The following is a 13,163-nucleotide window of genomic DNA, read 5'->3' on the forward strand; positions in this document are numbered from 1 at the left end:
TGTAAGAGTCATATCTACATTTGCAAGCCCCTAAGGAGCAAGAATGGGAGCATCTCAGTTGCTGATTTCACTTACTTTTAAATAGATTCAAAATGCAAATCTGTGTTCAGGTTCTCCAGCTGAATAAAAGACCTCTTGCACAATACCTTTTACAGGAGGTATTCACGCTGCTTCAGCTGGAACATTTCCTTCCACCTCTCAGGTTTCCTATCAGCTGTTTCTAGCTGGCCCTCCCTTCGGTATGGAGACATGCTGGCTTGCCCTACAGCAGGGACCAGTGTCTCTATATGGTCCCTAATGGGGGACTTAAGCTTTTCCCATAGGCCCTTGGAGGGGCCTCACGCTCTTCTTTGTTTCAAGCTAAAGGGGACTGAGGCAGTCTGGAAACCTTAGCTGAGGCAGCAGCCTCATTTTTAGGTTTTAGGACTCAGCTTCAGTCCTAAACCAGAGCCTGGGTCTAACATGTCCATACAGGCAGGTATTCATACACGTGGATTTCAGTGCTATCAGCCCTATCGTCTTTCAGAAAGACACGTCATCTTTTTCTCATCAAAGATGGCAGAAAGTGGGACTGGAGCTGCAGTGACTCCGGTAAGAAATTTGCACTTGGGATTACTTCTTGCCATTCTCTTTTCTTCCTTTGTTTACACAAAAGACAGACCACGTTCAATGGTATCAGTGCAACCCAACCATGATACTCATTGAGCAGTTAACACACACGCACATACAAAGAGAAAAAGAAAAAGCGACAGTCTATCCATCTCACTTGGCATGTTTATATGTCCTTCTTAACCATAAAAAAGAAGCCTGTTTACAAAGCGGAGTGTCGGTAACATTGTGTAGAGGAACACTTATCTGAGAAACTTTGATCTCCTCCTGAAGCACCATTACGCTGAGACCGAAGGGCTAATGGCTCTTTGGGTGGGAGAGAAAGTTTTTCAACAGGAAAAGGAGGGAGTTTATTGTGCTATCTAGTGGACACATTTAGAAAATCCTGCTCCTCGGAAATAAGTCGTGGCTGTGTCACCAGCAGCCTTATCCCACACCGTGCAGGCTGCTGAATGGGGGGGAAATAACAGGACATTGAGGCCTCCTGTAATGGGATAGTAGGGAAGTTGTTACCCTAAGGCAGGCCTGCTATCTCACTCATTTAAGTAATGGACATATTAATGGAGCTGAGAGCTAAACCAGACACATAGCCTGCCTGTTGGAGCTAACGTTTTCCATTTACAGACTCCGGGCTGCATTTTACAATACTGATTCACGTATCTACGTCCTACTTGAGTGAGTAATCATGTTGGCTTCAAGATCACGAGCAGAACGTTGGCCTCATCAACGGGAGCATAAAACCACTGCCAGGAGAGTGATGGGATCAGATCCTAAAACATCTAGTGATGAGTTATCAATAAAAATAAAAATATGACAGCTTTTTTTGAAAAGGATTGTGAATTTATGGGATCCAAAAAGTGGACTGAAAAATGCACGGAAGACCCAGGTAGGATCGGTTTCAGATAGGTCAGAAATTCCAGAACAACAACATCGTATACTCTGCTGCCTTTGCAAAACCAGCGCAAAATCTTGCCCAATCCTTTTTTTTCTTTCTAATTTCAGGTTTGCCAGATCTCCCTAAGACACTGAGGTTCACTTGGTGCTTCGCTGCAGTCAAAGATTTGAATATCTCGGATCTTTCCTGCAAACATATTTCTCTAAAACGTTTGTTAAAACGCACTGTCAGACTGAAACTTAATAGCACAGACCTTCATCACAAACATAAACAGCACCTCCGGAGGCTCACACATCACGGCTCTTCGCTTGCATCTGTCCTGCTGCTCTCCATTTTATTTCTCCATACCGCCGCTTGCACTTTTCAACTTCTTATATCTGTCGCCGAGTCCTTCATTCAAAGGCCGTTGAAATCCTTGGGAGCCCATCCAATACCTGCCACCGGCTTCGGGCCCCGCCGCAGCAGTTCTGCCCTGCAAGCCCTGAATGATTCCTTCCAGGCGCTGAACAACCCCATTAACTAATCTCGTTAAAAATATTCCCTCACTAGCCAGCCTTTGAACAGTCCCGTCTGTTGTATAAACGTATATTTCTCTTACAAACATTCGTGGGGAGACAATGCAGAGATAGGCTGGAGCTGTCTTTTGCAAGTTGCTTGGCCTGTTGAAACAATTAGCTTGAAAGACAGACTTTAAAAGATGAGGGGTTTGTGCCTGCGAAAGAAAAGCAGCGGCTTCAAAAGAGTGTGATTTATACCAAAGGGAGAAAAAAAATAAAAGGAAGCAGAATAGTTAGGCTCATTGAGTTTCCATCCTGTAGTTTCCTTATTTTGCCAGGCTGTGAAAGACCGCGGCCAGGCTCTATAGAGAGTGCACATTTGAACCCGGCTTTACTAATGACTGATACAGCAGTCACGAAAGCTCAATTTGTGTCTGTCTTCTTCCGAAAAACCAAGGCGTTCGTAAGCCACCGTATTTTTTTGGTGAGAGACAAGAAAGGCAACTGTTATTGCAGGGCGTTTAAAATAGATAACGCCCCGTTTGGAAACCAAGATGAAGTACCTTTCTATCTGGCATCGCCTTGAAACATGTACAGAAAGCCTTTTAATGGAGATTTAGTGCATGTATAATAATAACACAGAATCTGATACCCTCTAGGAACAAACTGCCTGGTGCTCCCTTAACAACCACAATTACCGCACAACTTGTTATACCTAAAGTTAATAAACCAGAATTAAGGTTATGAATAAACTTTATTAACCAGCGGGAGCCGGTGTCTTCTCCCCCTTGTGACTGTCCCACAAGCACCGAAACCCCTGTGTTTGTCTCTTAGTTTACCTTTCCTGGGGCACACGGCCAGCCCCGAAAGCTCTGGCAGTGACTGAGATATACTGGGGCTGAGCCAAAAAATGTTAAATAATAAAACAAAACAAAATAAAATAAAATAAAATAAAATAAAAATAAGTAAAATAACATTAAACTAAACTAAATTAAATAAAACAAAATAAAATAAAATGGACTAAAAAAATAAAGGTAAAATAAAAGTAAAATAAAGTGAAGTGCACTAAAAAAATAAAGGTGTAATAAAATAAAATAAAGTAAAAGAAAATAAATACAATAAGACACAATAAAACAAGATAAAATGAAATAAAATGGAATAAAACGAAAAATAAAAGTAAACCAAAATAAAATTAAAATAAAACAACACAACCCAACCCAACCCAACACGAAGGGATTTTCCCTGCCCCCCCCGCCCCTCAGCGCTCCCCGCGGCGGCCCGAGGAAGGGGCGGGGCGGGGCGGGGCGGGGCGGGGCGGGGCCGGCCGGCGGGCGCGGGAGCGGCGCGCAGCCGAGCGGCGCGGGCGACACCTTGTGGCCGCAGGCGGGAGCACCCCGCGCCGCCGCCGCCGCCGCCGCCGCCCCGCTCCGCTCGTACCCGCGGGCGGCCCCGGGGATTTGGGCGGTGGCGGCCCGCGTGGGCGCCCCCTTCCCCGCTCCCTGCGCCCCCCACCGCCCTTGGCTCGCCGAGCGCCCGGGACAGGAGGCCGCTCCTCTCCTTTGAAAGCCGGCGGTACCGGCTGAACGAGCGCTGGAGAAAGCCCGTGCCTTAAAATAACTTTCGGTGCAGCCGAGGGAGACATTTGCCTTAACGCTCCATTTTAGGCAGCTGCGGGCAGGGGAGCGAGGAGGGCGGTCTGCAGGAACGCGGCTCTTCCCTTTGCCAGCAGGCCGGCAAGGTGGCCGAGTCGGGGAGAAGGGAAGAAGTTCACATTCCTCTACCCCTTAGTTCCTCATAGAAGCCTATTTTTGAACCAAACTGCTTAAGAAAGCAGGAGGAGAATAACGCAGCACGCTGCAGCCTGTGCCTGTGCAGTTTCTGGGTCAGATGTCCTTGTGGGGAGACGGCTTTATTTAGACAGAGTAGGTGATGATGAGATATCATTTGCTGGGCCAACAGAATTACAATGCACGTGGTTTGGGCCCCTACAAGTCTGTCCTCAATTACTTTTGTTTGTTTTGGTGCTTCCCCAAGTCCCTTTCAGATAGAGTGTCTTCACTCATGTTTTTGTTCTTTCAGGAACAGGCACAAGAATCTAAAATCCAGGCCTCGTCTGACAGCGCATCTGCGTGCCAAAAAGGCCAAAGCGGTTGTAATTGCTGTCAGGAACGAGCTTTCAACGGGCCCCTGCGAGCAGAGGCAGCGAAAAAAAAAGATATTTCTTCCCTTCCTTGCCCCCCAAAATGCCCATAAACTTTGATCTGCCGACAGAGAAGGGCCAGCGGTGGAAAGGGCGTGCGGCGGAGTCACGACCTCCGCTAATGGACCTCCTGCTTTTGAAGCTGTTCGGTACTGCCACCTGCTCTCCGCAGAGATATTAAACAAACAAAACCAAAATATTAAAAAGCTTTGTAATGCCGCTGCTCTCACAGGTAGAAAAGGAGCCTAGAATCTTCATGCTTTTTGGGATATGTTAAATTCGAAGTACATAAACATTTTGTACATAATGGTGAGTCTGCCATTAACCTTACCCCCTGCTAAACACTGTAGGAACATTTCAGGTGCCTCCACAAACACTTCTAGCAGTGTTTTAGATGCTGGGGGATTTCCAAAATGCCTGCATGACTTGAAAGAGATGACATATGAGCTGCAGAAGCTCCACATCTTTCCAGAGAAGTGGCCGATTGCCACGTAGGATAGTCAAGAACATCCAAAATGGCACTAGAAATGGATGTTTAGGCTACTTTATCCCACCCTAATATCCAACTTTTTCGGCTCGTACCTCTGCTAGCTACAGACACTCAAGACGTCTGTGGCCTTTTAAACATCCTCAGTTCACATCTGAAAACAATACCGGTGGAAGATCACCAAGAATCAGGTAGTATTTGAATTAGGACAAGCGCTGGCTAGGAAGTCAGTAGAGTTGCAGTGGTGGTTGCTGCACCTCTGTGTTCGTGCTCAAAGACTTTAGCCCAGATTTTTGCCTACAATCGGCAAGTCTTCATCCCAGGTTTATAACCTGCTGCCATTAACCCTGAACTGGCCTTATTAGTTTGGTGCAAGGAGCGTACCTGGTTCCTGGCCATCCAAACCTCATCTTGAGCAGTGGACAGCAGAAGACAGTCCACCTCCTGCTGTAACCAGGTCAAACAAAGCACCAGCATTCAGCCAAACCCTCTTATTACCTCCTCATTGTTAGATGAGTTTTAAGGACAGCAGGAAAGTCGCTTTCACTCCAGTAAAATATACGTTGAGGTGACTGATCACAAAATTGGAGACAAGGTCACAAAACAGAAAAATAATGAAGAGCATTTATAGGTATGGCCTTTCAGAACAGAGCTCTTCTCTTCAGATACAATGTCTAGGTGTATAATGGGAAAGCCAGCTCATCTTCGGATCAGTGCAGAGAAACTATTAAACTTAAGAAACAGCTTTCTTCCTAGCTCATCCCTCAACCTAAGGAAATATCTTCAATGAAAACTTAAATCAACAGTTATACAGAAAAGAGACCATTCTTATGCCTACTAGAAGCCATTGCACTTTCTTCTCCTCTTCCCTGTGGTTCTGTTTAAAGCAAAAAAAAAAAAGTCTGGTGCTGGGAATAATGCAACTACAGCTTTATTTCTGTCACCCTAAGGAAAGAGGCTTCTTTCCTACTGCGGCAGTTCAGCTTCACCTGCAATCTGGTTCACTCCTCCTGCAACACAAATGGAGCAAGGAGATTCTCAAGCCTCCCTCACAGATTTGATTTAGGTAACGCTTCTTCTGCTAGTTGCAATACCTCATAATCATGTATCTTAAAAATTAATGATTATATCAAACCTATACATATATAATTTAACATAAAATGATAACACTGTAGTTAGCAGGTTGCCTCCAGCATAAGAAAGAAGTCAAGCATGACACAAAAATATTCTGAATGCCCAAGGTGAGAATAGATGCATTAAACACAGCTTATTTTGGGGGACTTTTAAAATACAATTGCTGTACATATATTAAATGTACCTTTATCATTAATCTCTGAAAGCTGGTGCCCACTGTCATGTGCTACGGCTCTAACTCTGTACTCTGAAAGCAGCCACTAGAGATGTGTGGTATGTTTTGTCTAAGGCTGTGTGTAGCTTGGCACTTCTTGCCTTGTCACTTGGACATATTATAATATAATGCAATATAATACAATAATAACAACTATTAATGTAACAACTTGTGTTATTATAGTTGAAGATAAACTGCCTTCCCTGACAGGTGGCCACTCTATTGACTGATACAACAGCAAATTGCCCCAGTTGTTGCCATGATATGAAGGAGAAGCAAGTGTCAGCACCTAAAAATACCACAGAGCCATTGATTTTGCATTGCGGGGTGTGGGTCCATCAGGAGCACAGCAGTCTGTCTGGGTGGTGTTTTCCAGCATTCTGATAACTCAGGTGACAGGATTCTTGCAGGAGGACTTCACTTCTGCTGGAACAAGCACCTGGAGATGGTGCTGGTGGCCTGGGAAAGTGGTGGTACCCTTCCCATGGGACTCCTTCCCTCCCTTTCATGAGCCCACTGAACCTGGTGGTCTGCTTTGATGTTCTCCTGGGTACAGAGAGTAGCATTGCCAGCTGGGAGAAGACAAGAACATTGTCCACTCCTTTTTCTCCTCTCTGCCAAAGCAGAAAGGTCATACAGATAGGATTGCCCCAGCTCTTTGGAAAGAGACTGGTGAAAACCAGGGAAAAAGACTGGTACCACAAATACCAATGCAGTATCAGCACCCGATAGCTTTGATATTGCAGGCAGAATCACAAAGTTACTGTGATATCATTACCTCACCTCCCTCATGTAAATCTCCATTTCAGTGGTTAATATGGGAAGAAGGGCCACTGAATGCTCTCCTATATGCAGGGCTTGTAAAAGTGAGGGTTTTTTCAGCTCACATCAAAGGTCTCACAGGAATTGGTTGAGGGCCTGGAGGTCAGTACCTTCAGAGGGCTGGAGCAACCCTTTCATTTCAGTAACTGTTCTTCGCTCATAGTCTGACCGAATTTCTGCTCTGGGCTTGAAACAGTCTCTTTGTGCATGGGAGTCTGAATGATGAAATCAGCTCCCTATTGACAGATTTGTGGTGAACAAACCCCTTGATGAGATATTTGCTCTTTACGTCTATCTGTGTCTCAAAGCAGAAAGTTGATAGTGCCCAAAGTCCAATGCAGCTACAACACTAAATGGCTTGCACTGGTCTTCCAATCCCATTGACTGCGAAGAAACATTTCTAGATACCCATCAAAGAGACAGCTGCCTATCTAAGTGTGGGAAGAGTTTTAGGAGTCTAGTAATATCAGTGTTAGTAAACCAAAGTGGAGAAAATGTTACAGGGCAAGGACCCTTCCAGGAGCCTGGCAAGCCTGGAGTTGTCTCCCAGTCCTACAGAAGGAACCTCAGCTATGGCACTTCTGCTGTCAACCCTGAATGTACACCACAGACATCTTCATGTAAGGAAGTCCCTCAGCTAAAGAAGTCCCTCAACTACTGAGAACTGCATCAGTGAAAGCCAGTACTGACTCTAACTGAAGACTTACTGGATGCCAATTGAGATCACAAGACTACCAACACACAGCTTAACACCCCTTGTACTCTGCACTGAGTTGAGCTTATTCAGATACCATGTATTCCAAAAGTGTCAAAAACATGAACAACTCTGCCATCTCAGGAAGGAAAAATTATACACTGTGTCTTGCCAGGTACAAATGAAACCAGTATTCTTGACCACCGCCATTAGCTTGTGAGAGGTGCAGTCCAGAATTTAGCAGGAAATAAAGGCAGCTCTAGTTCTATGGTTGAGAAAAGTTTTACCAGTTCTTCTCACCCATCTGAGCATTTGGTTTCATGTAATTAAACATGCCCACAGGAAAAAAAATAGTCCTTTATCAGACTGACGGTTAAGCCCTGACTTAAAACCATAACCTGAAGTGTGTTCAAAGCTGAAAATCTGATCTGACTGACATTTGTCTTTAACACATGCCATCACAACCCCAAATTAAAGGCAACACTTTTATATTGCACCAAGCTAAATCACACACACACTTCAGAAACTTTGGCATGTGACGGAAGCATGGGGCAACACAAAGATGGTGTCAGACCAAATTTTCAGCCTTCTTTTCTTGGTGTTTTGAATATTACTCAGACCTTCAAGGTTATATACATTTCATGGTTATTCCCTATGGCACTGGTGCATGTTTACCCACTAACTATAATAATTCCTTTGAAACAAAATAATTTATAATAGGCATATTATGATCCTTTCAGATTTGTTGTGGTCTAATCAGTAGGCACGTATTTAGGAAATCTAAAATCCTTTCAAGGCTTTTACCTTGAGACAGGCTAAGAAAGCACTATGCATAAACACATGTTCATAACAGTTCACATTTTGGTAAGGTGATCCATTCTCCAAAGTCAGCAAATATATATAATAAATTTAATGGAACATTAGCCACCTTTCAAACCTTAATTGCACCACTTGCTTAAAAAAGAAGAGTTTGCCGAAATGTTTTTGTAAATCAAAGGCACGTTCAAACTGCAAACACAGAAAGAAACAGGAAAAGTCAGGTTTGGTTGGATTGTCACTTAGGCATGTTTTTGAGTTTATAGATTTAAGTCAGAATCTAAACGTGACTTAAACAAAAGGTGTTTTCTCCCTATTGATGGCCAAACATCATGAGTTTGTTACCTCAGAATCAGAAGATTGCCTTATCACCGTATCATGTATCAAAACCACTATTCAGTAGTTTGATAGGTTTTCCTGTGAGTTGGGTGGACTCTCAAGCAGCTCTAACCCCTTGAGCATACACTGGCATAACGAAGTCATGGCACAAGTCAACACACCGCACCGTTTCTGCTCAGAGGAGACATCCTGTAGTGGTGCTATATCAGCCTGAACATACGCTGTTCCTGATAAGGTATTAATGGTGATAAGTAACTACAGTAGAGCAAGTAGGTGACAAGAGCTGGAAAATTTGGCAAAGTGATAATATGGCAGTTTGATATGATGAATGGCTATATTCACTCCTTTTGTGTCATGGCATACAGGCTTCACACTTCAGTGGGTGAACCTGAGCTGTGACTAGTGTTAGTCAGAGAAACTTTGTGACTGCAGCAAGAATGCTTATTACTGCTTACAAAAAAAAAACACACACACAAAAAATTAACAAGATATTTTCTCCCAGCATTCCCTAGTGAAAGAACTCTCTTCCTCCATCACCTCATAATTAAACAATACTCATATTCTGTCACTACTTTTTCTTAAACCTCCACTTGCAAAGACCTGCTAGCATGTCTAACAGTCGTTATTTTTTGAACATGAATTTCTAATTGTAATGACTGCAAGCTAAAGCTTGGGAATGTGAACACTGAAGATTAAGATGCTAGTAGATAAGTAAAATAAATCTAAATCTTTGCAATTTTAAACCATTTCTGTAATCTTTTGCCTGTCTTCCTCCTTATCACCTTAATCCAAATCATTCTTTTAAAACTATTCTTCTCTAAACGCACACCTACACAGCACATGATTTTTTATTCTTCTTTAGAAGGACAAGAGTTTGATACTCACCATTAAAAAAAAAAAAAAAAAAAAAAAAAGAGGCAGGCTAGAAAGTAGGCATTTCTGATTAAACCAGCTGCATTCTTTGCTGATATTTCCCTTATGTAGTGAAGGTTAAACCACAGGGCTGGTTAAGGGTGATTCTTTAAAATTAACTGGAAAATGTATCCTATCCAGTGGTTTGATTTTTCTTGACATTTATATATTTTGCCTATTTAATCCATACTCCATAGCACAGAAGAAAAACCTGAAGCAAATTTCCTTTTTAAAAGCACCCCTCCAGTCTCACCATGCCATACTTCCTTACGCACTGAGCTGCCCCTGTTGGTTCCTCCCTGACATGCCATGCCTAGCAAGGAGAAGAAAGCAGCTTAGAGAGAGACTTGATAGGTTTTGGTGCTATGCAAAGTTCTATAGCACTCTTTGGGGCTATACTAACATCTAAGTGTTGCAGGGTGGGAGGGCTGTGAAGAAAACAGGGAAAGAAGAAAAGGCAGAGGACAGCAAGCCGATGGATTACAGGGAAAAATTTGGAGAATGAAGGACTGCTCCATGGCCTTCACCCATGGTTCCACGCTTGTTACTGAGATTGCACATGGAGATACAGTTATGGGTGCCTCAGCTTGTGGATGTCCATCTTGAGGTATTTCCTATTATCCTAAATAAATAAACTGTGTGTCAGGTAAAGGGTCTTTCTATGGTGGTATTAGGTTGTCTGCCTAAAGCAAAGGGATAAAAGCATGGGGCGGGCGGTGGACATTGTCTACCTGGACTTCTCCAAGGCCTTTGATACAGTCCCCCATAGTCTCCTCCTGGAGAAATTGATGCGTTATGGCCTAGACAGTGTTCTGTGCAGTGGGTGGGGAACTGGCTGACAGGCCACACCCAAAGGGTGGTGGTAAATAGCTCTTTCTCAAACTGGCAACCTGTCGCTAGTGGAGTCCCCCAGGGATCGATTTTGGGCCCGATGTTATTCAACATCTTTATAAGCGATCTGGATACCGGCATCAAGTGTAGCCTGATGAAGTTTGCTGATGACACCAAGTTGAGTGGGGAAGTAGACACTCCAGAAGAGAGAGCTCTGCAGGGAGATCTGGATAGGCTGGAAGAGTGGGCCAGCAAGAACCTTATGAAGTTCAACAAGGAGAAGTGTAAGGTCATGCACCTGGGAAAACATAATCCGGGAGTGCAGCACAGACTGGGATCCACCTGGCTGGAGAGCAGCTCTGTGGAAAGGGGCCTGGGGGTCCTGGTGGACAGAAAGCTCAACATGAGCGAACAGTGTGCTGCTGCGGCCAAGAAGGCCAACAGGATGCTGGGTTGCATCAAAAAGGGCATCGCTATCAGAGATAAAGAAGTCATTATCCTGCTCTACTCAGCGCTTGTCAGGCCACACCCGGAGTACTGTGTACAGTTCTGGTCCCCACTCTACAAAAAGGATGTGGACGGGCTGGAAGGGGTCCAGAGAAGGGCCACCAGGATGATCAAAGGACTGGGAAGCTGCCATATGAGGATAGGCTGAGAGGACTGGGTTTGTTCAGCCTTGAGAAAAGGAGGCTCGGAGGGGATCTCATCACCGTGTACCAGTACTTAAGGGGTAGTTACAAAGAAGATGGAGACTCCCTTTTTACACAGAGTCACATGGAGAGGACAAGGGGGAATGGACACAAGTTGCTCTTGGGGAGATTCTGATTGGACACCAGAGGGAGATTTTTCACAATGAGGATAGTCACCCATTGGAATAATCTCCCCAGGGAAGTGGTTGACTCAGCCATGTTGGACACCTTCAAGAGTCATCTGGACAGGGTGCTGGGCCATCTTTTTTAGACTCTGCTCTTCCTAGAAAGGTTGGACTAGATTATCCCTGAGGTCCCTTCCAACCTGTGATTCTGTGATTCTGTGTGATTCTGTGAAAAGCAGGCTCGCTAGAGATAAGCCTGGAGGTGGCATGCTGATCTTTAAGGGATGGTGTGCTAGCAAGGTCCTTTGGTCTGCCATCTCAGTGGAGGTAGGGGATGGAGATCCACATGGGAGCAAAGATGCAAGAGTGGTTGATGCATTAGAACCCATGGAAGCACCTGAGAATGTTCATGTAAGAATTAGAGCTTCTCCCCTAAAAAAGGTGGTGGGATCAGTAGCCCAGCTGAAGTGCATCTACACCAGTACACGCAGCATGGGCAACAAACAGGAGGAGTTGCCCATAATGCATAATGCAGTTGGAAAACTATGACATAGTTGCCATCCTGGAAACATGGTGGGATGGCTCGCACAACTGGAGTGCTGCAATGGATGGGTATAAACCCTTCAGAAGGGATAGGCAAGGAGGACGAGGTGGTGGGGTAGCCCTGTATGTTAGGGAGAGTTTTGACTGTCTAGAGCTTGACAGTGGTGATGAAAGGGTCGAGTGTTTATGGGTAAGAATCGGGGGAAGGCCAACAGGGCAGATGTCATGGTGGGGGTCTGTTACAGACCAGCCAACTAGGAAGAAGAGGCAGACAAAATATTCTATAAGCAGCTGGGAGAAGTCTCACAATCGCTAGCCCTTGTTCTTGTGGGGGACTTCAACTTCCCAGATGTCTGCTGGAAGTACAATATAGCAGAGAGGAAACAGTCCAGGAGGTTCCTGGAGTGTGTGGAAGACAATTTCCTGACACAGCTGGGGAGTGAGCCAGCTAGGGAAGGTGCCCCGCTGGACCTCTTGTTTGTGAACAGAGAAGGACTTGTGGGTGGTGTGATGGCTGGAGGCTGTCTTGGGCAGAGTGATCATGAAATGACAGAGTGTTTGAAACTTGGAGAAGTAAGGAGTAGGGTCAGCAGAACAGCTGCCTTGGGCTTCTGGAGGGCAGACTTTGGCCTGTTCAGGGCACTGGCTGACAGAGTCCCTTGGGAGGCAGTCCTGAAGGGCAAAGGAGTCCAGGAAGGCTGGGCATTCTTCAAGAAGGAAATCTTAAAGGCGCAGGGACAGGCTGTCCCTGTGTGCCAAAAGGCAAGCTGGCAGAGGAGAAGACTGGCCAAACTGAACAGGAAGCTTTGGCTGTCACTCGGAAAAAAACCAGGAGAACTTATGACCTTTGGAAGAAGGGGCCGGCAGCTCAGGAGGACTACAAGGATGTTGTGAGGTTATGCAGGGTGATAATTAGAAAAGCCAAAGCTGAACGGGAGCTTAATCTGGCTACTGCTGTAAAAGACAATAAAAAATGTTTCTATAACTACATTAGCACCAAAAAGAGAGCTAAGGAGAATCTCCATCCTTTATTGGATGTGGGTGGAAACATAGTGACAAAAGCTAAGGAAAATGCTGAGGTACTTAATACCTTCTTTGCCTCAGTCTTTAATAGCAGGACCAGCTGTTCTCCGGATACCCAGCCCCTGAGCTGGGAGACAGGGAGGCAGAGCAGAATGAAGCCCCTGTAATCCAAGGGGAAATGGTTAGTGACCTGCTACACCACTTAGACATACATGAGTCTATGAGACTGGGTGGGATCCATCCAAAAGTCCTGAGGGAGCTGGCAGAAGTGCTCACCAAGCCACTTTCCATCATTTATCAGCAATCCTGGCTAACTGGGGAGGTCCCAGTGGA

Source organism: Phalacrocorax carbo, chromosome 2 (genome assembly GCF_963921805.1).
Source record: "Phalacrocorax carbo chromosome 2, bPhaCar2.1, whole genome shotgun sequence".
NCBI classification, from domain to species: Eukaryota; Metazoa; Chordata; class Aves; order Suliformes; family Phalacrocoracidae; genus Phalacrocorax; species Phalacrocorax carbo.